This window comes from Ictidomys tridecemlineatus, unplaced genomic scaffold (assembly GCF_052094955.1).
Source record: "Ictidomys tridecemlineatus isolate mIctTri1 unplaced genomic scaffold, mIctTri1.hap1 Scaffold_350, whole genome shotgun sequence".
Classification (NCBI taxonomy): Eukaryota; Metazoa; Chordata; class Mammalia; order Rodentia; family Sciuridae; genus Ictidomys; species Ictidomys tridecemlineatus.
Window position 1 is genome coordinate 122,856 of NW_027522417.1, and position 24,194 is coordinate 147,049.

At 43.2% G+C, this 24,194-nt stretch overlaps 1 non-coding gene and 1 pseudogene across 2 annotated transcripts in view; one reads left to right on the plus strand and one right to left on the minus strand.

The window, feature by feature from the left end:
* Positions 1-24,194, minus strand: part of LOC144373315 (secernin-1-like) — a 54,389-nt pseudogene that overhangs the window by 9,235 nt on the left and 20,960 nt on the right. The window contains exons 3-5 of the transcript XR_013433042.1: positions 12,975-13,177; positions 9,253-9,447; positions 5,856-6,021 (exon numbers count right to left, since the gene is read on the minus strand). The product of XR_013433042.1 is annotated as a secernin-1-like (transcript). The remainder of the gene's footprint in view (positions 1-5,855; positions 6,022-9,252; positions 9,448-12,974; positions 13,178-24,194) is intronic.
* LOC144373318 (small nucleolar RNA U13) lies at positions 15,059-15,162 on the plus strand. Its single transcript, XR_013433046.1, has one exon. It is a non-coding gene; the product is annotated as a small nucleolar RNA U13 (small nucleolar RNA).

The following is a 24,194-nucleotide window of genomic DNA, read 5'->3' on the forward strand; positions in this document are numbered from 1 at the left end:
AAATTAGAATTTGGAAATTATCTATAATTCAGGTTTGATCATTTGTACCTATGTACTATATCCCAAAAAGGGGAACCTAGCTAACTCGGTGGCTCCAAATACTGTGAGGGCTGGGGGTGCGGCTCAGTGGTAGAACACATGCCTAGCACCCAGGCACTGGGTTTTATCCTCAGCATTGAATAAAAAAAATAAACAAGTAAAATAAAGTTATATAAAAAAGACACCATTAATAAAATTTTTTAAAAATCCAAATGGATAAGGAGCTCCCCTGGCATGTTCCCATATTTGAACCTCAGATGGCAGCCTCTTCAATACCACTTGAAGAAATGTATGGCAACTCATAGCCCAGAAATATTAAATGACTTGACCAAGGTCACATATCTAACTAGTGTCAAAGCTGAAACTGGGTGGTGACCACTCCTCTCCACCACCTTTCCAGGAAGAGGCTCACTTCATCGTGTATGTGGAGTGACCCAGAGTGTGTCCTATAGTTGGCTCTAAGTGGGACATAGCAGAGAGGCTCCAGACAGCCACATAGCAGAGAGGCTCCAGACAGTCCAGGGCTGGATTCTGAGGATGACCTTCAGAAAGGTCACCTAGACAGAACTCACTGTGGTCATTCAGCCGCTCCACAGTATGACATGAATATAAGATGCTATGTACAAAGGGAGGAAGTGCTTCCAATGGCCAAGGGCATCACAGAGCCAGAAGAGTACTTTAAGAGACTCTACTGAGGGGGCTGGGCTGTAGCTCAGTAGTAGAGCACTTGCCTAGCATACATAAGGCACTGGGTTTGACCCTCAACACCACATAAAAATAAACAAATAAAATAAAAAGACTCTACTGAGGGACACTGAAGCCAAGAAGACCATGAACAAGACTACAGGGAGCCATATCCTTGTCACCTTCAGCTCTCAACGAGACAGGTCTAAGGTCTGAGGCACACAGCCTCATGACACATGGCACAGCTTGGTCTTCCAAGATCTGACTCAGAGACGTGCAGGAAGTTTAGCCTTGAATGACACTTTGAACATAGCCACGAAACAGTTCCACTGGTGGCACCTTCGCCTTATCTGCCCATTTTTCTTTCCAGAACCTTCTGGTGGATGCACCAAACCAATGTTTAAAAAAAAAAAAAGAAATCTTTTTTCCCATAATTTGTTTTCTCATTTGGAAGAACAAAAAAATAATCATGAAAATCTCTATAAAGTTTTACAGCCTAGCACAAATTTTAGTGTTTGTATTTGCATCTCCGGGCTCTGCTCTTCTCATGTTCATTTGTCATTCATTCAGCAAATACATGTTGGGTCTGATGCAGTGCCCAACAGATGTTAGGGAGGCAGCAGTGAATACACAGGGCAAAACTTCTGTCCCATTTTACAGGTGAGATGACTGAGGCTCACAGAATCCTAGTGCTTTGTCCAAAGTCACATTCCTAACCAACAGTGGACCTACAACTAAACTCAGACCTTATACATCCAAAGTCTATTTTCCCCACTACTTCCCAACCTTGTATCCTGTTGGTATTTTTCATATACATTGTGAAACTGCAAAAAATAAGGACTTTTTGTTTTCTGGGACTTGGAATTTTATTATCTGAAGCCAGTCAACCATTCCAGCCACAAAGTTCCAGCCACAAATGTGGCTCTGTTCTTGCTGAAGATGTGGACATTCCCCAGCAATGAAACCAGGCTGGTCTTGTAACCCAGAATCCCTGCAAATCCACTGAGGATCATTAGTCCCTGAAAGAAAAACATAAGCCCCTGCTCAGATAAATCTGCTACACTGTGAACCAATCTGAAAGGCATTTATAATAACTGGTTTCCCTCAAAAGGCAGGTGTCCTTCTGAGTGGTTCATCTATGGGCCATTCTAGCTCTAGTGTGACAATATCACCTGAATCATATTGTCAGGGTCATACCTGGCTGAGAGCAAAACCAGTCAGTGAAGAGAATTTTAGAGAATATTTTGGAGCATAAGATGACCTTGGGGATGGAGATTTGGATCCAGAATCTTGGGAGGTTTGGAAAGTCCAAAGTGTAGGGTGGAGAGAAGCAGTATGGGAAGAGTTCAAAATGAAAGGAGGGGAGGGAGCCATTTGCCTTGGGCTTTCAGCTCTGTATATCTGCAGGCAGGACTGATGTGGCTGCCAAGGCTGACCTTGGACGCCTGGGTTTCCAAGAACAACAAGGTAACCCCCACAGCTGAGATTTGAAAGATCCAAATGACACAGTCTTAACCAATCTAATTTAGCCTCTCAATGGTAGTGCATTGGGAGAAGACAATGAAACAAAGAAAGCTCAGAAAGAAAAAGAGGGAGGAGAGACACCCACCATGACCCAGGGTTCTTAAATTACCTTCTCTAACCCTTTTGTTTTACTAATGCTATATCTTTAATGGTTAGTATATGAGATCCTCTCGGTGCTATACTGGTCTGACAACTACATCTTTAAAAATAATAAGCCCAAATTTATGGTATTTGCAGAATTCTTTGGTATAAATACTCCCTCTGTGGCCCTTTTCAAGACAATAGTGGCATCACAGAACATGGAGTTAGGCAGAGAGACCCCTGATCAGCTCTCCTTACCTTGAGCACTCTCTAAGACTCTACATCTTACCCTGTCTCAAAATGGCAAGACACCTCTCCAAGTATTCTTTCTCTATCAGTTCTTCCTATCAAGAAGCTTTGACGACTACTAGCTTCCATTAAAATGGCTTCCAAAGGTCAGAACCAGTACACTGAAGTCTATCAATATCACTGCATCAGTGATCAAGGCACAAGCTGACCCAAGGGAATATGAATATGATGGAATTTGCCTTCTCCACAAAGCTAATTAAATGACTTTTCCTGTCCCTCAATCATTCAAACTCTGAGTTTTTTTTTATCTCTTTCCAACTCTCAAACTTGCAAGGTAATTGGTATATGATAAGAAAGAAGGAGAGTTCAGGCACAGTGTCACATGCCTGTTATCCCAGCAGCTCTGCTCAGGAGGCTGAGGCAGGAGGATGGCAAGTTCAAAGTCAACCTCAGCAATGGCCAGGCTCTAAGCAACTCAATGAGACCCTGTCTATAAATAAAAACAAAATAGGGCTAGGGATGTGGCTCAGTGGTCAAGCGCCCCTGAGATCAATCCCCAGTATCCTACCCGCAAAAGATACTTTGACACTATCTCCCCAAAATGTCTAACATTTTTAGCACTAGCAGGAGTCAGCTAAGACCTCCTCAGTGTTACTACCCAAAAAACTGAGGGTAAGTAATTATGCTTCCTGCTGACAAAATGCACAATGTTGAGCATGCCCAATTACAGTGAAACATCGAAATGTTGAATAAGAAACAAAATAACCTACGACAGTTCTACAGTCACGGTAAGAGACACAGCCCATTTAACCAGGGAAGATAAAAATGAATGTCTTCTGGAAGGGCCTTAATCTTCTACAAGGTCTTTCCAATTAATTTAACAATGAATAATTTCCTTTTTGAATTACTTGAAATTTTCCATTTTAAATATCAGAAGGCTATTTCTCAACCCATTTCTGTAATTAGATTAAGCCCTGAAATTTATGTTAAGAAACAGAATTCGCTGGGAAACAGAATTCCTTTCTACTCATTTCCTGACAACACAACTAAGGAGAGTTAAAGCAAGTATCTGAGACTTCAACAAGAGAGTTGGTTCAGTTCAACCCACTCCTGTTTCCTAAAGAATAATGTCCAAATATCTTAGCAGAACATTTCATATGCTTCAAAATAGAACGTAAATGCCCTGTGTACCCCACAGACCAGCAGAGTCCTCCAAGACATCAGTGATAGGGGAGAAAACAAGTCACAGTCCATCAGCAGGGAGGGTAGTAGAAGCCCTAAATCTGGGACCAAGTTGTAGGTGGAAGGTGGGCCCATGGAACCAAGTGTTCAAAACTGAGAGATCAACCCAAGAAAAAACAGCTGGAATCAAAAAGAAGGAGAACCCAGAACACCACAGAGTGGTTGAAGCTGGCCTTTAGGGACCCTGTGAGGGTGGCTGGGCTTGTTTATGAAGGGTGGGAGGAGGAAGAGATAGAAACCTGATCCCCAGACTCATCTACAAGAGGAAACTTGCCCATCAACCTGTGTGCCCCACTTCATGCCTCTGTGCCTCTGTACACGCAGTTCTTCTACCTAGAGTGCCATTACTGCTTTTTGTACCTAATAAACCCTCACTTCTCCCACCGTGCTCACCTCTCCTATGCAAAGTTCTTCCCTGTACCACCACATCTTTGCCACCTCTTTCTTGTACACACACCTCACCCCTAGTACTGAACAAGCACAATATTTGGTATGCAGTAAGTTTTTGTTGAGTGAATGAAAAGTTAAAAATAGTTGGGCGGGGGTTGTGGCTCAGTGATAGAGTGCTTGCCTAGCATGTATGAGGCCCTGGATTTGATCCTCAGCACCACATAAAAATAAATAAATAAAATAAAGATTAAAAAGAAAAGGAATAGTTTACACTAAATTCAATAGTTTCATATGGTGTTAGAAAGTTCTACTGATATTGGCAATAGTTTTAAAAATGAGGCCATCAGGTCAGAAGTGCTTGGCTTTCCCCCTGAGTCATCTAAGACAGAGAAAGACAGAAGGAAGGGGGGAAAAAAAAGAGTCCTTTGATAAAAACAATCCTTGTCTCATATTCCTGAATCAAGAGGAGAATAAATATTTTCAGCATCTAAAGGAATGAAATTTAACAGCTGCAGATTCTTTGGTAGTGAATTCAAAGGTTTAACAACTGATATTCAAAAATCATAATGGTTTGTGGTCAGTGGAACACCTGAAAAACACCTGAGAACCAATTGATGTAGGCAGTCTTCTAGGGCTTTTCATACTGAGGATCAGATGTACCTGACAGATTCAAGGTCCACCTGAAGATTCTGATATAAAAGGTTTGGGTCAAGGCATCTTGGCCCAAAAACTCCCCCCCCAAGCTATTGTAATAGTGAATGTAGTTATTGTAATAGTGAATGAAGGCATTGAGTGGTCGTCTCTAAGCCACTGATGATGTCACAGCTGAACATTAAAGGAGATGGGGTAACTGTCTGCTTAGTAGGTCAGAGAGAGCCCTCATTAATAATAATTAAGGGCTGGGGATTTAGCTCGGTGGGTACGGTGCTTGCCTCATGCTGAAGGCTCTGGGCTCTATCCCCAGCACCACAAAAAAAATAATAATCATTAATTAATTAGTCATAATAGTTAAGCCTACCACGTACTTACCTGGATCATCTCATGTGATCCTCCTAACAAGCATGTAAAGGTAGGGGCTGGTATTATTCCCACTACACAGTTATAGGAACGGGAGCTTACAGAAGTGGGATTCCAAATCCTGACCAGTTATTCCAGAGGCTATGTTCTTAGCCACTGTGCAATGCTGTTTTTTGTTAAAGTATTTGGGGAAAAAAGTTCTTCCCTAAAACACAACATCTTAATGAAAGCGGCTTCAATCTGTATTGCCTCTGGATCATATTGTCCAATAATGCATAGGAACTGGTTCTTTTGATAAATCTTGGGCACATCTCCCCCTCCCCCAACACACACCCTGTCTTTTGTTCATCTCTGTAACCCTGTATCAAAATAGCACAATGTTTGGCCCATTACACATGCTCAGTAACTATTTGATGAATTTAAAACACAATTCTGCAACCGTAATAAACACCATGTGACTATACCAAGCACTCCACTTAATCAAAGCTCCTGTGCTATGCAGCCCACATTGAAACAGACTGAAAACTGTGACTTAGCTACCCATGGGGAGGACACGGCCAGCATGAACACAATGATGAGCTTCCAAGGCATACACATGCTTTCTCTCTGTGACTGTATCTTGAACAAACCTGGAAGGATCTGGGGTCCCAATGAAGTAGTGAATGCATGGCGAGCTTCTGTTCTGAGGCAGGACAGACACTATACTGGCTGTGGTGAGGAAAGATTCAGAGTATATGCAGACTCCTCTTGCTTTGTCCCGTAAGACGTCAATCATTGTCTGTACAGTGATGCTTTCTGAAAGAGAGATGGATAGCGGAGAGATGTAACTGTGGCACGTTGTTAACCAAAACCCATTCACTCCTTTATTTTTTACATTAATAAGCCCATGAAATTATACCTGGGATCATAACCCTCAGTGACAGAATACATGTCCCAGCTTTCTTTGTGACTAAGTCTGGCCATGTGGTCAATTCTGACCAATGGGAGATCAGTAAAATGGTGTGTGCAACTTTCTGGTCACATCCACTTCCTTGCCTTTCATTTTTCTCCCTTCCTGTTTGCTGGGAGATGCCAACCATCAGACCAAAAATGGAGGTCCATCCCTAGACAATCCATATACATCTGGACTATCTCATGGGAAAGGAAGAACTTCTGTGCTCTTCAAGCCATATTAATTTGGAGTCTCTCTGTTACAGCACTTAGCTATACCTCAACTAGTACAATACTCAATATATATCCATTAGGAAGTGTATGCAGTCTGTAAACAGATCCCCAAGCTAGGGCTGTTTGGGATCATTACTAAATTTGGAGAATGATCTCCCTACAGTCAGAAATATACACACAGAGAGGCATTTATAATATTTGGAGGCTATAAGATTATTGTCTCTGAATTCAGATGAATGAATAAACAAATCCTTGAGCCAGATGAGGTGGCACATGCCAATAATCCCAGCAGCTCAGGAGGCTGAGACAGGAGGATCATGTGTTCAAAGCCAGACATAGCTACTTAGCAAGGCCCTAAGCAACTTAGCAAAACCCTGTCTCTACATAAAATAGAAGAATGGTGCTGGGGATGTGGCTTAGTGGTTAAGCACTCCTGGGTTCTATCCCCGGTACAAAACCAAAAAAATATTTGTATGGGATCCCACATCTATAGGCTCCTCTCTGGTTGTAATTCATTAAAAGGCTATTTCAGTCTGTGTTCACAAAGACAGAATCAAAACATCACATAGGGAGAGAATTTGCTAGCACAATGCATATCTTCTTTATAAATCTCTATAACAAGTCACAACTAAAACTATTTAAAATGTCTTTGATTTTTTTTTAACTATCCAGTGTTCAAACTTTCTTACTTTCTCAAAAATTAGGTATTGATTTGGAGTTTTTCATTTGTTTGTTGTGGGGGATTGCAGGGCTGGAGATGGAACCTGGGGGCCCTGAAAAAGGAATGCTCAGCATGGGCACTACCGCTATACTACATCTCCAGTCTTGGTATAGGATTTAAATCAGAATCCAACAGATGGGCAATATCTCTTGAATATTTTAATCTCTGCCTCTTGATTTGTCTTCTTGCACCTTATTTGTCATAGAAATCAGGTCATTCTTCCTGTAGAGTTTCACACAAGCTGGACTTGCACGTGGCATCCCCCTGGTGGAACTGAAGATGTTCCTCTCTCCTGTGCATTTCCTATAACCTAGAGGTTTCCTATAACCAGAAGTTTCATCAGATTTAAGGATACTGTTATGCTACGAACTACTGAACAACTTTCATCAAGCTAGTTTTGATTTCATTAAACATCTTTAGAAGTTCTTTTTCAAATTCTCATTTTAAAATGAATACTTTCTTACCTTCCTATCTAGAATATATGACGTAAGTTTCACAGCAAAAACCCTAAAGTATTCTTCTAGATGAGATAAAAAGAAACTTTTTTCTTAAAGGACCAGGTAGAGATTATTTTAGGCCTATGGACCATATGGTCTCATTTTAACTTCCCTGTTGCAATGGCTCAAATTCACCAGTGCAGCATGAAGGCAGACATAAACAACACATAAATACCAGGTGAGTGCTACAGCTTGGATTCTGAACATCCTGAAAGGCCCTTGTGTTGACAGCTTGGTTTCCCCCCTGCAGTGCTACTGGGAGGTGGTGGACCTTTAGGAGGTGGGGCTTAGTAGAAGGAAGTTAGATCCTTGAGGGCGTGCCCTTGAAGAGGATATTGAGACCCTGGCCCCTCCCTGTCACCCTTCCCAAAAAAGCATTTCCTAGCTGCCATGAGGTGAGCTATGTCTTTGCCATGTGCTCTCCTGTTGATGTGCTACCATATCACACGCCCAAAAGCAATGAAGCCAACCGACCATGGACTGAAACCTCTGAAACTGGAAGCCAAAATATATCTTTCCTCCTTATAAGTTGTTTATCTCAGGTATTTTGTCACAGTGACAAATAGATAACCAACAGAGTGTGTCTGTTTTAATTAAATTTTATTTATAAAACGGGCAGCTGCTACAGGATGTAATTTGCTGACTCCAGTTTTAAATGGATCAAAAGTTTAATTTATACCATGCTTATAATTCCAGCAGCTCAGGAGACTGAGGCAAGAGGATTATGAGTTCAAAGCCAACCTCAGCAAAAAAATGAGGCATTAGGGCTGGGGTTGTGGCTCAGCAGTAGAGCACTTGCCCACCATGTGCAAGGCCCTGGGTTCAATTGTCAGCACCACATAAAAGTAAATAAATAAAGATTGTGTCCAACTTACAACTAAAAAAATAAATATTAAAAAAAAGAAGCCAGGTGCTAAGCAACTCAGATCCTGTCTGTAAATAAAATACAAAATAGGGCTGGGGATGTGGCTCAGTGATTGAATGCCCCTGAGTTCAAAAAAAGTTCGACTTACAAAATACATATACAACTAGCGAAGATAAAATGTGACCAGTGTGGGTGTTTTGGAAAAGTTTCCTCTCTGGCACAAAACATGGTAAACAATCTAATCAACACACTTACCTAAATATGGATTCTGATTAAGTCAGTAACTGGGTGGCAGAGAGAGGGTTGATGAAGAGAATTCAAGACACTTCTACTCAACAAAGTTTCATGGAACAAAGGACTGTGCAAGCATCACAAGAGAATCTTAAGACGAATGAAAGATAACACCCCCACCCTCAAGGCCCAGCAGACAAGTGGAAAAGAGGAAACTATAAGGAGAAAATAAGCCAAATATGTAACTGAGCTATAAGGAGTATACTTATTTGCAATAAGTATCACAAAGGACACATGATAACATCAATGTTCAAAGAAAAAATAACATCAGTAAAAACAAGGGACCTCCATGGGTAAGAAAATACTGTGTAAAAATAAGTACAAGTTGTCTCCTTGCCTGGATACCAGGGAATTTTGCTAAAAGTGAGTCTTTATGTCATAGTCCATTCTCTACCCCTCCTCTTTATCCTTCCAAATCCAGACCAGTACTCTGCAAAAGCTACAAGCAAAGTGTGAGAAGGAGAATCCTAAAGGACAGCCAAACTCACCTTCTTGCTTTTCTAAGCTGTCTTTGCCTTCAAAGTTGTCTGAGTAGTCATCAGCTGGAGAAAAAATCTGGAAAAAATTGAACTCATCCTCTCCCATCCACCAGCGTTGACTCTGAGCATAAGTCCTGAGTTCAGGGTGCTCCGCGTCCATCTTTGTAGTGAGGGAAAGCTGATTGCAGATGCACTTTACTCCCTCTGCAGAGTACAAAGCAAGTACACTTAGGAAAACTTAATCAGGAAATGTAAATTCATGGGAAATCCTTTCTTGGAACACTGACTTTATAGGAAGGAAGGAATTCAAATTTTGAAGCAAGAAACACAATCTTGGTCCCCTTTCTAGTTCCACCAATATTGATTGGCATCATCACATTTTAAATGTGAAATAACTTTATTGCTCTTAAATTCACAATCAAAATGAAATACACAAGGCCCTTCATTCTAAATAACCCCAAGTGTGCATTACCTACAAGAGAAGTGAAATGTCCTTTGGAAGAGGTAGTGCTGACAAGATTTAGAAATTCCTCCACAGAAATGCTCTGTAGCAACCACAGGTCCCTCCTCCCCAGTCTGACTCTTTTTCACCTAGAAGCCCACTTTATACCACCCTGACTCACCCAAATACACACACACACACACACACACACACACACACACACACACACACACACACAATCTATAATGCAAATCAGATACTTCTTTGTTCAACATTTTTTCAACATTTAGAAAAACACGTGGCAATGATAATGAATCATTTCAGAACAAGGAATGGCCTGACACAGTGGCACATGCCTTTAATCCCAGCAGCTCAGGAGGCTGAGGCAGGAAGATCTCAGGTTCAAAGCCAGCCTCAGCAATTGAGTGAGACTATAAGCAATCTAGTGAGACACTGTCTCAAAATTTTAAAAAATTTAATAAAGGACTGGGGTCAATCCCTGGTACACAAAAAAGTGGGGAGAATGTACTTATAAATATATGTGTGTCTAGATGTATGTGTGAAAAATATATGGAAATATTTTCCTTATAAATATATGTATAGCTAAATGAACTCAGAAAGGAATGCCTTCTGAGTACACTCTCCCTTAATGAATGAGGATTAGGTGAGAATTCCTCTCAGCTGACAGACTTGCTCTGTTTCTTCAATTTCTTTTTTTTTCAGTTGAATATGGACACAATACTTTTATTTATTTATTTATATGTGGTGCTGAGAATTGAGCCCAGTGCCTCTACATGCTAGGCAAGTGCTCTGCCACTGAGCTATAATTCCAGCCCTGTTTCCTCCATTTCTGTATTTGCAGGCTGAGCTTCAAACACATGGAGAGCAACTTGGCCTTTAAGCTTGAGACGGTGTTCAGAGTGCAAATATCAAGCTATCAGGGCTAGTGCACAAGGCCCATTCACAATTGTTGCTCCCAAGGAACATGCTAAGCTTCCAAATTCTTGAACAATAAAGTGGGAGAAAGCAAGTCAGTCTAAACTATAAGCTGCTATAGAGCCATTACTTCCTAAAACCCAGTCCCTAGAGGCAGGCTCAGTGCTGGGCTAAGTGCACCCAGGATGTTTTGCTTCACTGATTTACACTTCCAAAATAAGCACTCCTGGATGATGGGCACTGGTATTTTTCCATTCATTTTTTTCAGAGCGTACCACAGGAGTCAAATTATAAACTATTTAAAAATTTTAAAATATTGTTTTAGCCTAAACTGGTGATTTTGATATCATTTACACTAAGGTTTTTTTTTTTTTAAGTTCTCATAAAGAGCTCCATAGATGTTACTTTCCTAGAGGGCTGACTTATGGTCGACATTTGCTTTTAGGAATCATCATTTGGAGTACTGACCTACTAGTATCAATCACACTACTGCTGGGATCACAGGACAAGAAATCGATAAGCCCAAGAAATGATTGTGTGTTTTCTTTTAATTTGAATGTTTAGTGAAAGACAACATTCATTTTGTGAATATGGATTTTTTAAGCTATATTTTGAAGGGGCTCAGCTTTTGAAATGAAGTTATAGATCAAAACGTCTTTGATTCTACTTAAAAGTAATATGATGGCTTTGAAGCATGGCCCACTAGCCTTTTCAATGGAACCATTCAACAGGAAGACTTCAGGGGCTGGGTTGTGGCTCAGCGGTAGAGCGCTCACCTAGCATGTGCAAGGACCTGGGTTTGATCCTCGGCACCACATAAAGATAAATAAAATAAAGGTATTGTGTCTATCCACAACACTTCCTCTTAGGAAAGGAGTTTGAGGGCTGGGGTTGTGGCTCAGTGGTAGACAGTTTGCTTAGTGTGTGTGAGACACTGGGTTCAATTCCCAACATCACATAAAAAAAAACTAAATAAACAAAATAAAGGTATTGTGTCCATCTATAACTAAAAACATTAAAGAAAGGAGCATGAGGTTCCTGCACTGTGGGAGAGATGGAGACCTGATGGGCCACACAGGTTGCCCTTGTCCTATAAATTCTGAAAGAGTTGGGCAAAGTGGGCACAGGCCCTGCTGGTTACATGCTAGGTAGAGAGGGGTAGAGAAATTACTGTGGTTGTTGAGGGACCCTCTAGCCCATTCAATAGTCTTATGAGAATGAGAAAACACCACTCCCTTAGCCAGGCAGACACTGCCTTCACACATTTTGACCAGGAAACCACTATCCAGATTTCTCTGCCTCCATGGGCAACTAACTGTGTATGGGGTTCAATGTGCCCAACATCCAGAGAAGCCCTAATTACTGGACTTTGTGCACAGGAAACAAGTATGACTTCCAATGACTGAACCAGATCTGCTTCTAACTCAGGTCAGATCTGGCGCCAGTCACCCCTAAGGCAAGTGTGGCAAACAGGTTTCATCTCAACATCATTTCTGATTCATTGGTAAATTAGGTTGAAAAAAATACATAGGTCAACTATAGGCTCAATAAGAAGTATGCAGGAATCTACTGGCCATGTCTTTGTGGATACAGGAGGGAAGAGTGGCAGTGCATTGCTATGCATTTATCATTCTGTCCTAAAGAATGTAAGAATATGTCACTGGCCAATCCTTAGAACTCTTGGGAGCCTTTTAACCCATTCTGGGATCCAATCCCATTTAGAATATGAAAGTGCTGAGGTACTGATTCAAGGTCACCACTCCCACCTCTAATGTTTCCTTCCCTGTGCTGTCTTAGGAGCCAGAGCCATAGAGCAGCAATTTTATGAGCACTAATTCCTTCCATGAGGATCACCAAGTTCTATGTCCTTCTAGGAACATTGCCTCACAGAGAAATGGCCTGATTGGTCTAGAGTAGCACTGAATAATCCTCACACAGACACAAACTCCTTCTTTTAGAGGACCATTCCAACCACAAACAGCTACAGGTCACGGTAGCTGATTCGAACTCAGGACAGTTTCCCATTGAAGGGATTTCTCAATGACCATCTTGGTCAACAGAGTAACAGTTTGAGTCATGCAGCAGCCTGTAGTCAGAATTGGGTTCTGCCTGGAAAGCAAACAGAAAATAGGAAATGTTAGGAATATGCTTCCCAAGGGCCAGCACCCCTTCACTCCAGATTCAGAAAACCCCAGGTGCATTTCCAGAAACAGATGCCCAGAAGTGAACAGTGTGTTTAGGCATGAAGAGCCAGCACAGACAGAGGCTGCACGATAGCATGATTTCTCTGGATCTGGTGCTGTGGGTCCAGTCAACATCCATCTCAGTTTTTCACATGCTCAACACCACTCACCTGTGATTTTCTCAGCAGCCCAGTACTTCTCTACGGTCTCAAGCACCCAGGCCTCGTCTCGATCCACAAGCAGATATGCACTTTGGAAGCTATGGCAGGAGTTTTCATCTTCGTAATAATTCCCACCCTGTCCATGTTCTTCCAACAAGGAGATGATGACATCTAAGGCTTTTTTAGCTGTTGTCCCTCTTTCTAAACCAAGCCTGAAGTCAGGAAACAAGAAGTGTTCCTCAGTCATTTCAACCCACATGATTACTGTCATAGCAACCAAAGACCAAGACAAGGCCCAGGCCTGAAGCACTCCAATGCATGTATGATGTTCAATTTGCAGACCAACATGCAAACCAATCAACGATACTTTCAACTCAAAATACCTCTATCACACATTAAATTACAAGTGAAAAAATTATCCCCCTTTTGCACAGACAGAATCAGGAACCAGCAGCTTTTTCCCCTGGAAAGGAAGGTCAGCCCCCTCTTTCTCTGTGCTGACTCCGTCTCCCATGAATCTGTCTGGCTCAGCTCTAGCCCTCAGCAAGCCCTGTGCTTCCTCCTGACTCCTACCTAGACAAAAGGAAATCTCTGCCCAGCCCAGCTTTGCTCGCCATCATTCTACACAGGTGTTTTGGTTATTGCTACATATTGTGTCCCTTCAAACTTCATATGATGAAACCCTATCACCCAATATAATGACACTAGGCAAGGGGGCCTTTGGGAAATGACTAATAATAGAGGAACCTTATGATGGAATTAGTTTTTGTATGAAGGAGGCCTCGAGAGCTGCCTTGCCCCATCTACCATGTGAGGACACAGCAAGAAGGCACCACCTGTGAGTCAGATATGCGTTCACACCAGACACCAAACGTTGGCACCTTGACCTTGGACTTCCCAGCTCCCAAAGTATGAGCAATAAGTTTCTGTTGTTTATCAGCATCCTATTTATAGTTATCTCAGTCTGGATAGTCTAAGACAATTAGTAATAACAATATTTGATTACCAATCATTCTCCTCTGTGTTTATAATTTGCTCAGAGATCTCATTAGAAATGGTTTTCTAGGAGGACATGATCCATTTTTTTTCTACGTATTTCCCTCCTACCTATTAGCCTACAGCAATTGGTGTGGCTTATAGCTTCAGTTATCAAAATAACACACCTTCCTTCTGAAGTGAGACATCCATCCTGGCCCTTCCAATTAATAAACCTTTTAAAGAGAGTACAGATATTGCCCTCTGTGTGACCATAGGCAGTTTACATAATACATTTGAACTTCAGTTTTATGACATCCATGAAATTAGTTCCTCTATCATTGGGTTACAATGGATATGAGTTTCATGAGATAATGAACATGAATATATATGGCCTGGGGCTGGGGATATGTCTCAGTGGTAGAGCATTTTCCTGGCGTGCATGAGGCCCTGGGGTCCAATCCCCAACACTGCAAAAGGGAAAAAAGAATGGCATAGTGCCTAGGAATAAATAAATGATGAGTAGATTTCAGGGGGCAGAACACTGTGGCAGAGAAATCTGCAATTCAGAAATAAAGAACTAACTTCTCACTCTGGTTTAACTACTCACAGGCAGTATGATCTTAAGTAATGTCTTCTTTTCAAACCTCTATTTTCTTATTGGTAAAGTGAAAACATTTCTGCCCCCCTCCTCAGGCTGGTATGAAAGAAGATGGTACATCATACGTATTCAGTTCATTTATTCATCTGATCATTCAAATTGTAAGTCTATTGGCAAAAATTCAAGAGTCTTAGAGCAAAGCTACTGAGATGGTGGTACAAGCCTGTTCTTGGTGAATTTTCAACACAAGAAGCAGTAGCTATTAAAATTCACCCAATTCAGTACTTTCTAAAGGAGCATTCCACTGTGCTGTCATGGAGAAGAAAAGATAATGTAGCCACAAGCTATGGACTTATTCTGTAACAGGCTTATTTTCATAGTCGATTTATTACGCACCGATTCATTTGAAATTTCTCATTCTAAGCTCATTTAAGAAGGCTTGGTTACAAAGCTCTGATCTACAAAGCTGAACCCCAACGCCTTAGGAGAGTGATACAAAATTTTAAAAATAATCCTGATCCTTTTGTGGTTCACAAGCATGGGGATTGGTTTTGCCCACTGTTGTCTGGGAGACACCTCCCTCAAACCTTGTTACCACATTGGCACATTACCCACCTGACATGAAAAGAAAAAAAAGAGCAAGCTTATTGAAAGATAGATAAAATTAAGTAGACTTTTCCTTGGTCGAGGTTGTCTTCTCCAAAAAGGAGCAGCAAGAGTGAGAGCTCATTTTATCTTGAGGATCTGGAGCAAACCAGTGTGCTGTGAGACCTGCATCCAGAACTGCACCTGGAAGGCCTCCTTCCTCCTTCCTAGGGTCCATGGTGGGCCCTGGTTACAACGCCTCCTATACCCACTCCAGCAGATTCTGCTCCCAGAGCCTTTGCAGGGCCCCAACTGACAGACGAAAATCTATGTAGGGACAGGTGAACACGTAGCCGTGCTCAGTAGCCCCATCTTTGGAGGCTGGGATCTCTCTAATGTTTTCTGGATATTCAGCCTGTTTAACTTCCACTGAAACCCACAATGTGTGCACTTGCCTCCGCCCTGACTTGGATGCCCTACATGCACAGCAGGACCTCAGCACCCTGCTACAGACATAATTGTGGTTTCACTCTTCTCCTCCTCAGACCAGGACCATGGGTAGCTCCGTGAACCCACATGACCATCTCCAGCCTGGTCTCCCAACCACAGAATGAAGACAGGACCACCAGCTCCTTAGTTCAAGGCTGCGAAGAACATCAGGGTTCTCTACTCTCCTCTGAGACTGAGAGATGCAGGAGAATCCCATGTCACTGAGTGTGGAGGAAATGCCACCGATACCAGGCCTGTGGTAATCCTGGGACACACCCAGTATCCAGAGGCCTATTTTAATGCTGTTTTCAACTGCCTTGCCTCCTAGATGAAGTAGATTCATGTGGTTCCAAATAAGAACAGCACTTTTCTGGCCCCCGTGCCTCATTTCCCTCCCACCACCACACGTTAACCTGAGTAAGATCAAGCTAGGGAAAGAAATAAAATTAAATGAGCTAAAGTTGTAGTCTCATTCTGAGATCTACTTTCAGTGTAACTCAGATCCTTCCAAACTTTATGCTTTGTCTAGGTTGTTCTGGGCCTGAGAGTTAACTGCTCCTAAATGCAATTCCTAGTTTTATGGGAAAATATTTATTTGGTTTTCACAGGCTTGTCGCAGGGATGTCAAGCTAGCCCCACCCAATCCTGAAAGATTTATACATCTCACATGTAGGAAGAGAATCACCTGCACTTTATTTACTTAAAGCCCCTGTAAGAACTCTGCATATCTTTTCAATATCTGTGGCTCTAGAGATAAGTGGGACCTTGTCCCTTTGTATGCCAAATAAGGTAAAACTAAGTTATAACTAGATTTGCTGTGGGATATGTAATTGCTGCCCCTGGGAAACAAATGAAAATAGTCAACACCCCTCCCCTTAGCCTTAGAGGACTCTGCAAATTACCTTCCTTCTTCCCATAATCAACAAGTTTGTAAGTCCCCTTGGGATAACAGCTGTTATGGCTTAGATATGACGTGTGCCCCCAAAAGCTCTTGTGAGACAATGCAAGAAAGTTTAGAGGTGAAATGATTGGGTTACACGAGCCTTCAGTGCATCAATGCTCTGATATGGATTAACTGGGTGGTAACTATAGGCCGAAAGGGTGTGGCTGGAGAAGGTGGGTCACCAGGGGTGTGCCTTTGGAGTTTATTTCTGTCCCTGGAAAATGGAGCTTTTCTCTGCTTCTGGTGCCCAGGTCCTGAGCTGCTTCCCCCATCACACCTTTCTCCGTGATGCTCTACTTCACCTGGGCCCAGGGCAATGGAGTTGGCCATTTATGCACTAAGACCTCTGAAACCATGAGCCAAATAAACTTTTATGTCTCTAGTTGTTCTTGTCCAAACTTTTGGTGACAGCAGCTAAAAATCTGACTAAAACAATAGCCTTCTGGACACTAAAAAATTCCCAGCCTTCAACCAGAGGCCTGGATGTAGGAAGGTAAGGCTGTGAACTGATCTTATACGTCACCCCGCCCCCAAAATTTGTATGTTGAAGCCCAACCCCCAATGTGATGGTACTTAGAGGTGCCTTTGGAAGGTGATTAGGTCATGAGGATGGAGCCTTTGTGATGATATTAGGGTCTTTATGAAAGAGACACCAGATCTTGTCCTCTTTCTGCTGTCTATCATGTAAGGGCACAAAGAACAGGCAGTATCTGCAAACCAGAAAGTGGGTGCTCACCAGACACTGGATCTGCTGGCACCCTGGTCTTGAACTTCCCAACCTCCAGAAGAGAAATAAACATGTGTTGTTTAATCTCTCTAGTCTATGACACCTTTATCATAGCAGCCCAAATCAACTAAGAAAGGTCACAAGTAGATGTTAAGTGCCGCATTGGTTTGGGAATTTAAAACTGATAGAAACGCATGGTTTTGGACTGCACTTCTGCACTAGGCTCCAAAGACCAGACCAGACCAAACCAAAGGGAATAGTGCAGGTCAAATGCCCCACAATTAAACTAAAAGCTTTGCTAGGTGCAGTGGCACACGTCTATAATCCCAGCAGTTCCAGAGGCTGAGGCAAGAGATTCACAAATTCAAAGCCAGCCTCGGTAATTTAACTACACTGATTGTTTACTACTGATGCTTTGGCACTTCCATCTGAGTGAGTCAGATTAAAAAGCAGCCTTAATAATCACTAAGTGATACTGGAAAAAAAATGACTTGCTCCATCATACACTTCACTTCCACAAACCCGCAGCCCCCTCTACCAATCTGGATTTGCACTTGAGTCTGTTCAAGTTCTTCTGTACAGTGAAAGGCCAATTCAAGACCCTCTATGCTCTTGGCCAAAGTTTCTGTCTATAAATGCTTAACACCTCATACTGGCACCAGAAAATTCATTTCCAAAGGAGTAACAAATACTAAATGGCCTATTTAGAAAGTTCCATAAAATCTGAAACAGAAGAGGGAGAGTCCGGACTGACAGATTCAGGGTTGCAGGCCATCAGGTAGGAAACTGCCGTTTCCGCCAAGGCCCCCCTCTACCTACCTGAGACAGGCGGGCCGCCACTCACCTGCTGTTTCCCCTGATTGGAAATGATGGCGACCTTGGTGACGACCACCCAACCTAACTTGTGGACGCTGCCTTTGCAGCCGCTCCTCACATGCAGCTTAGGGACCGTGGAGGTGCCCGGGACACACAATGGCAGAGGTCACCCTGGTGTTTCCCTCGAGAAAGTGCCTTCCATGTCAGCCATCTCTCCTGGAACTCAACCCCCTCTGAAGAACGAAATGACTTCTTAGCTATGTAGGGGGCCTGGTTTTAAAAGAAGTTGCCGAGTGTGCTCTTGTCCCCTGCCGGACATTGGCACTCTGCATGTTTAAATATTTGCTTGGATGCATTTCTCCTGGAGCCCTTGTTCTTAGCACAACTAAGAGGTGCTCAGAACATGCTCAGGGCCTCACTTTCCTGGAGGATGGTCCAGACTCTGGAGCCAGACCGGTTATAAATTGTGTGATGTTGGGAAAGACACTCCATACCATCCATGTTCCTCATTTCCTCATCTGTAAAATGGGATAATACAGGGACCTCACAGAATATTTATAGGTATCAAATGGTTTTATACATGTGAACTATTTAGAAAAATGTCAAATACACATCCCTAGTTCTAAGTTGTTTCATTTTCATTTGAAAGAATTATTATGGCCAGCTGAAGGTATGGAGAGCAGAGTGGTAGAATAAAATGTCATTTGGTGCATAATAGCAGCTAAGATGAAAAGGAAAAAATCCTAGTCTGCCTGTATGCAAGGGCAATCCTGATGTCTGCCTGACCAGTTTAATCAAATATGATTTTTCACCTCCCTGTTCTGTATCCTAAATCCCAGGGGTCCCTTCCTTCTTTCCCCACGGCCAAGACTCTCAGACAAATGACAGTGCTAACGGGCATAGCCTTCCTGGCTCCCTCCACTAGTTGATGAATCTTCTGGAAACCAGTCCCACCACCCTCGAGTATGCAATAGTTCTGGTGAAAAGTAACAAGAACCCAGTAAAACTACTGGAACCAGGAACGGTGACGTGAATAAGAAAGAACACAGATCCAGGAGCAATGGCACATGCCTATGATCCTAATCCTAGCAACTCGGGAGGCTGAGACTGGAGGATGATGAGTTCAAAGCCAGTCTCAGCAATGGCAAGGCACTAAGGAACTCAGTGAGACCCTGTCTCTAAATAAAATACGAAATAGTTCAGGGTGTGGCTCAGTGGTGGAGGGCCTCTGAGTTCAACCCCAGTACCCCCAAAAACTAAATAAAAGAAAGAAAAAAACACTGAGAGAAAACTGACAAGACTAGACAATTGACATGTAAACAGTAAGAAAGAGGGAGGGGTCCAAGGAGAGAATCAGGTTCTGAGCTTGCGGTGACCGTGTTTAATCTCTGGAAGACATGTCTACACTCAAGGCTACTTGATGAATACTACACTCAGAGCCACAAAGCAAGACTGCTCTCTTGGCTCCAGAGCCCGTAACCATCTGCCTGCTGGGCGTTTCCACTGAGAGTCTCACAGCAATATGCACTCAACAGACCCAAGCCACCCTTGTCTCCTGGCATGGCCACTCTTCTAATGCCCTGACTGGCCACTCACTTGGCTGCTTAAGGCACAAACCTGGACACCATCTTTGTCCCCTCCATCCTCCTCCCCACCTCTGTCCAACTGAGAATCACCACTGCTACCAGCTCAAGGCCACATGTGCACCTCCAACCTCGCTGCCAACCATCTGCCCAGAGCCATAGCTCAGTGCTGAACTGCCAAGGCCACGATGCCCTGGCCCCTACCTGGCCTTGGCCTCTACTTAGAAGGCTGCTGAGGACACAGACGCGGTAAAGTGAACAGCTTGCTGAAAATGGCTTCTCAGCATAAGAAGCAACACTTGTGACCGACTTCAGAAGCTCCCTTCTCACACCCAGGTGGATTCTCCAGAGTCTTGTCTCACTTCTCTCCTTCCAGAGCCCACACACTGCTCTTTCTTCCATGCCTCAGAATGCACATTCCCTACCCCATGGCATTTGCACGTACTTCTTGGAACATGGCCTTCAGACAACTGAACTGTGTCTAACTAATGTTAAATGAACCTTCAGGTCACAGCTTCACATCACTTCCATAGTGATTCCTTTACACAGTCCAGTTTAGGTTCCAGCCCAGTGTTTTCTTAAAGTATTCTGTTTCTTTTTCTTATCATAGTTCATCATAATTTATTGAAATGCCTTTTACTCATTGGATATCTCAGTAGATGAGTGTGTTTGTTTTGAGAGCTAAATTTCCAAGTTGAATTTCCAGTGCATGGCCAGACCACAAGGCCTAGGAGAGGAGAGGATTGAAGAGGGACTGATGTAAATGTGCAATGTTGCAGGGCCATGAGGTGGTGGAGGGTAGAGGGTGAGGCAGAGGGAGTCCAGGGAGAGGGCTTTGAGAAATCCTGCATCTTATCTAGCCCAGGAGGGAAGACAGGGAAGGTGGGGGGTGGGGGGAAAATAAACAAGAAGATTCAGAAAAGTAACCAAAGAAGAAGCAAGTTTTAAGAGAGGCTTGAAATAACAATGGGTTGTGCTCACTATTATATCCCCGATCTCCAGAAAGAAGCCTAACACAGAGCAGATCCTAAATGAATATTCATCAAATTAATAGCAAGGGTTAAAGTCTTCTGGAAACTACCAACAGAAAATGCATAAATTCAATATGACACATTCCTGCTAACTAAACAGTCATGATGAAATAGCTAGTGAATATAAGTGAATATAGCCCAGCTTTCCACATTGTAAAAACAAACAGTGTTTTTTCTTTCTTTTTTTTTTCTCCCATTGGTCCTAGGAATTGAACTGGGGGGCAGAGGGTTGGGGAGTGGCAAGAGGGCTCCACCCCTGAGCAACATCTCTCTGACATACATTTATTTATTTATTTATTTACTTGCTTTTTTGTTTATATTTTTTAAGAGAGAGTGAGAGAGGAGAGAGAGAGAGAATGTTTAATATTTATTTTTTTTAGTTCTCGGCGGACACAACATCTTTGTTTGTATGTGGTGCTGAGGATCGAACCCGGGCCACACGCATACCAGGCGAGCCCGCTACCGCTTGAGCCACATCCCCAGCCCTTTTTTATTTTTGTTTTGAGACAGAATATTACTAAATGCTGAGGCTGGCTTTGAACTTGTGATCCTCCTGCCTCAGCCTCCTGACCCACTGGGATCATAGGCATGTCAGGTAAACATTTTGCTTTTTAATAAGCTATGTTGCTATAGAGGTGGAAAAATGAAAAGGAAAACAATTGAACTAGGTAAAGTGATGTGTTTATTCTACAACTGAAGTTTTTTGTATCCCACTCCTAGTGTTTCACTGCAAAACAAGATTTACAGCTGAACATGAATACACTTCTACTTTCTCTCAAATTAAGAAATAACATAAATATACAGAAGGACTCAATTTTGTTAATGTATTGCTCCATTGCAACTGAGAATATGGCTGAAAAAACATGTCACTGACACCTCTGAAGTCACTTGTTCCTGTGTATCCAAGGGCACACATAGATAAGTTAATTGTCTTTTCTTTGCATAACAAATGGCTATTTTCCTTTTCACCTGATCCCAACAGCTGGATCCTCCCCTGGAGCCTAGAGCTCTGCCAATGGTAGTTCCTTCACTTGTCAAACTCTTCATTCAAAGAAGAATTGATGCAGGTCAATCGATTCTCGGCAAGTCATATTCCATCAGGCAATAAAGGTCGGACAGTAAGCTTGTGTGTCTCCAGCATAGCTCCTGAGCCAAAGGCTTCTCCACTTGCACATTTTGGAAAACTTGACCTTTTTTATCCCTCTTAGTGAAAAAGGGTTCTTTTCTCCTCTCAAAATCAAACCACCCAAATCCCCCAAACTCTTGGCACAATAATGTGCCCATTTATTCTTTCATCAAATTTATTTCTCTTTTTTAAGTTTCACTTTGAGACAGGGTCTCACTGAGTTGCCCAGGCTGGACTCCAGCTTCAATCCTCATGCCTCAGGCTCCCAAGAACCGGGGATGACAGGTGTGTGTGTGTGCCCATGTGCCTGTGAATGCTGATAAGTGAACACGGTGACAGCTGATAGATGTGATGGAAAACCAGTGAGAAGAAACTTCTGCGGTCCTGCCAGGGTCGTGAATCTAGAGAGCAGTACAGTGTCCAGAAGGGGCCTGTGAGAGAGGACAGCCCAGTACTGCGGGGTGAATGGAAAGCTTCAGAGGTTCCTCAGTGAGAAGACTTGATCCAGATCTGCCCGTGGTCAGTCAGGGCAGAGACAGAAAGTCCCACTCAGGATGCACAGGGCGACAGTCTACCTCCACAGTGGAGTCCTGACCTGAGCCCAAGTCTTGCCCCAGACCCTGCTGTCCATGGGGTCTCTGCACCATATCCCCATGGGCCTGGGATTGCACGTCAGTGAACAGAACCCCAGAGGAACAGAGGATCAGAACATCAATGGCAGGTGAGGAAATGGGCACTTTCCCCGTGGCCCATCTTCCTCCCCAGAGCAGTCCTGACTCTCCTGCTGAAGCCAACTCATGCCTAGGTGTCTCGCAAGGGCACCAGACAGGGCCATGCGAGTCAGAATCCCTGCCACCAACACAGGGGAGGACATTTTCTCTTGTGGCTTTGAGGCTTTTAATAACCCATGGTTTGTAAATATCATGATTTTAAGATTCCCTGTGTCCTCGCCAGTCCTGTTGGCCAAGACAGTGTTCCTATCACTGTGCGGTATTGGTCACTGTCCCCCGTGAGCCTGCAGGTTTTGAGTATTTCTCCAGTGACTCCTCAGCATTACTGCCTGCTCTCCATCCCTGAAAACAAGACCCACGTTCCAGAGCCTCTCGAGGGCACGCAGGCCTGCGACTGACCACCTTGTTGACTGACCAGGCTCTTTCTCTGATGACTCTGCCCAAATTGACATGTTTTGATGGCTCTCCTCCCTTGCCTTGCCCTGTCCTGTGTTTTATTGCTTTCACTGCTTCATGCGTGTGACCACTCCGTGTGCTCAAATCCCAAAGAACAGAGACACCTTTGGACTCCCTACAGCGCCTGTCACAGCGCTGAGAGTGGAGATCTGAGCCATATTCATTGTGGCTGATTGACTTGAACTTCACCCCAGGTGGGGAAAAAGAGCATGCAGCCAGTTACCAGCTGGATGCTGAATTTAGTGAAAAAGTCTTGAAACAATACACAGGAGTGAACTCACATCCCTAAATATTTGTCCCAGGATTTGCAAAATTATTTGTTTATAGTCTTGGCTGTAGTAAATTAAAATCCGTATGCAGTGAATATGGGTATATTTACCCATTAAACTGCAGCCCACGCCTCACCCTGCAAGGCACTTTGTGACTTCAGTGGGAGGAACTAGAGTTAAATGTGCCTGGACACTCCCTTGGCAGACTGACCTGTCCTCCCAGGCTGTGGGCTCCATGAGGGCAGTACCTGTTTACTGGGGTCCTTGGATGCAATTGGTTGATGAAGCAGTTCATGAATCTTCTAAATATGTGAGAAACAATGACTTCACCATGGGGTCACACTGAGGAGGTCATAATAAAGAATAGCTAACATGCAGCCTAGGTGCCAAGTTCCCTGCTCAGAATTTTATAGTCACCACATAATTCTGTCCCCCTAAGGAGCCTGTGAGGGGAACGTCATCATCCTTATTTGGGAGATGAAGTGAACTGGCCAGCTGAGGACACAGAGTCAGTAACTGTGAACATGCCACGTGAACCCAGCTGGAGCTGAGGCTACAAAGGGAGGACCAGGGAGGAGCGAGAGGTTTCAGAAGGTCAGACATGATTAACAGAACAGGTTAACAGAGAGGAACCAAAGGAAAGGTCTGGCAGGAGGGAGAGAGGGGCGACCTTAGGAATTTGGGGTTCTATGTTCCAAGGGAAAATCCATCTAGGGAATTTGAGTGTGTGGAACCCAGTGTGAGAGGCAGAAGGAGAGTCTGCAGAGGAAGACTTCAGGAATGTGAACTTTGGAACTACTTCTCAGAGATCCATGCTGGGGCCTATGAGCAAAGGAAAGATAAACAGACAAGAACATAAAAACAAGAAGCAGCGTGCATTCACACGTGCATGTACAT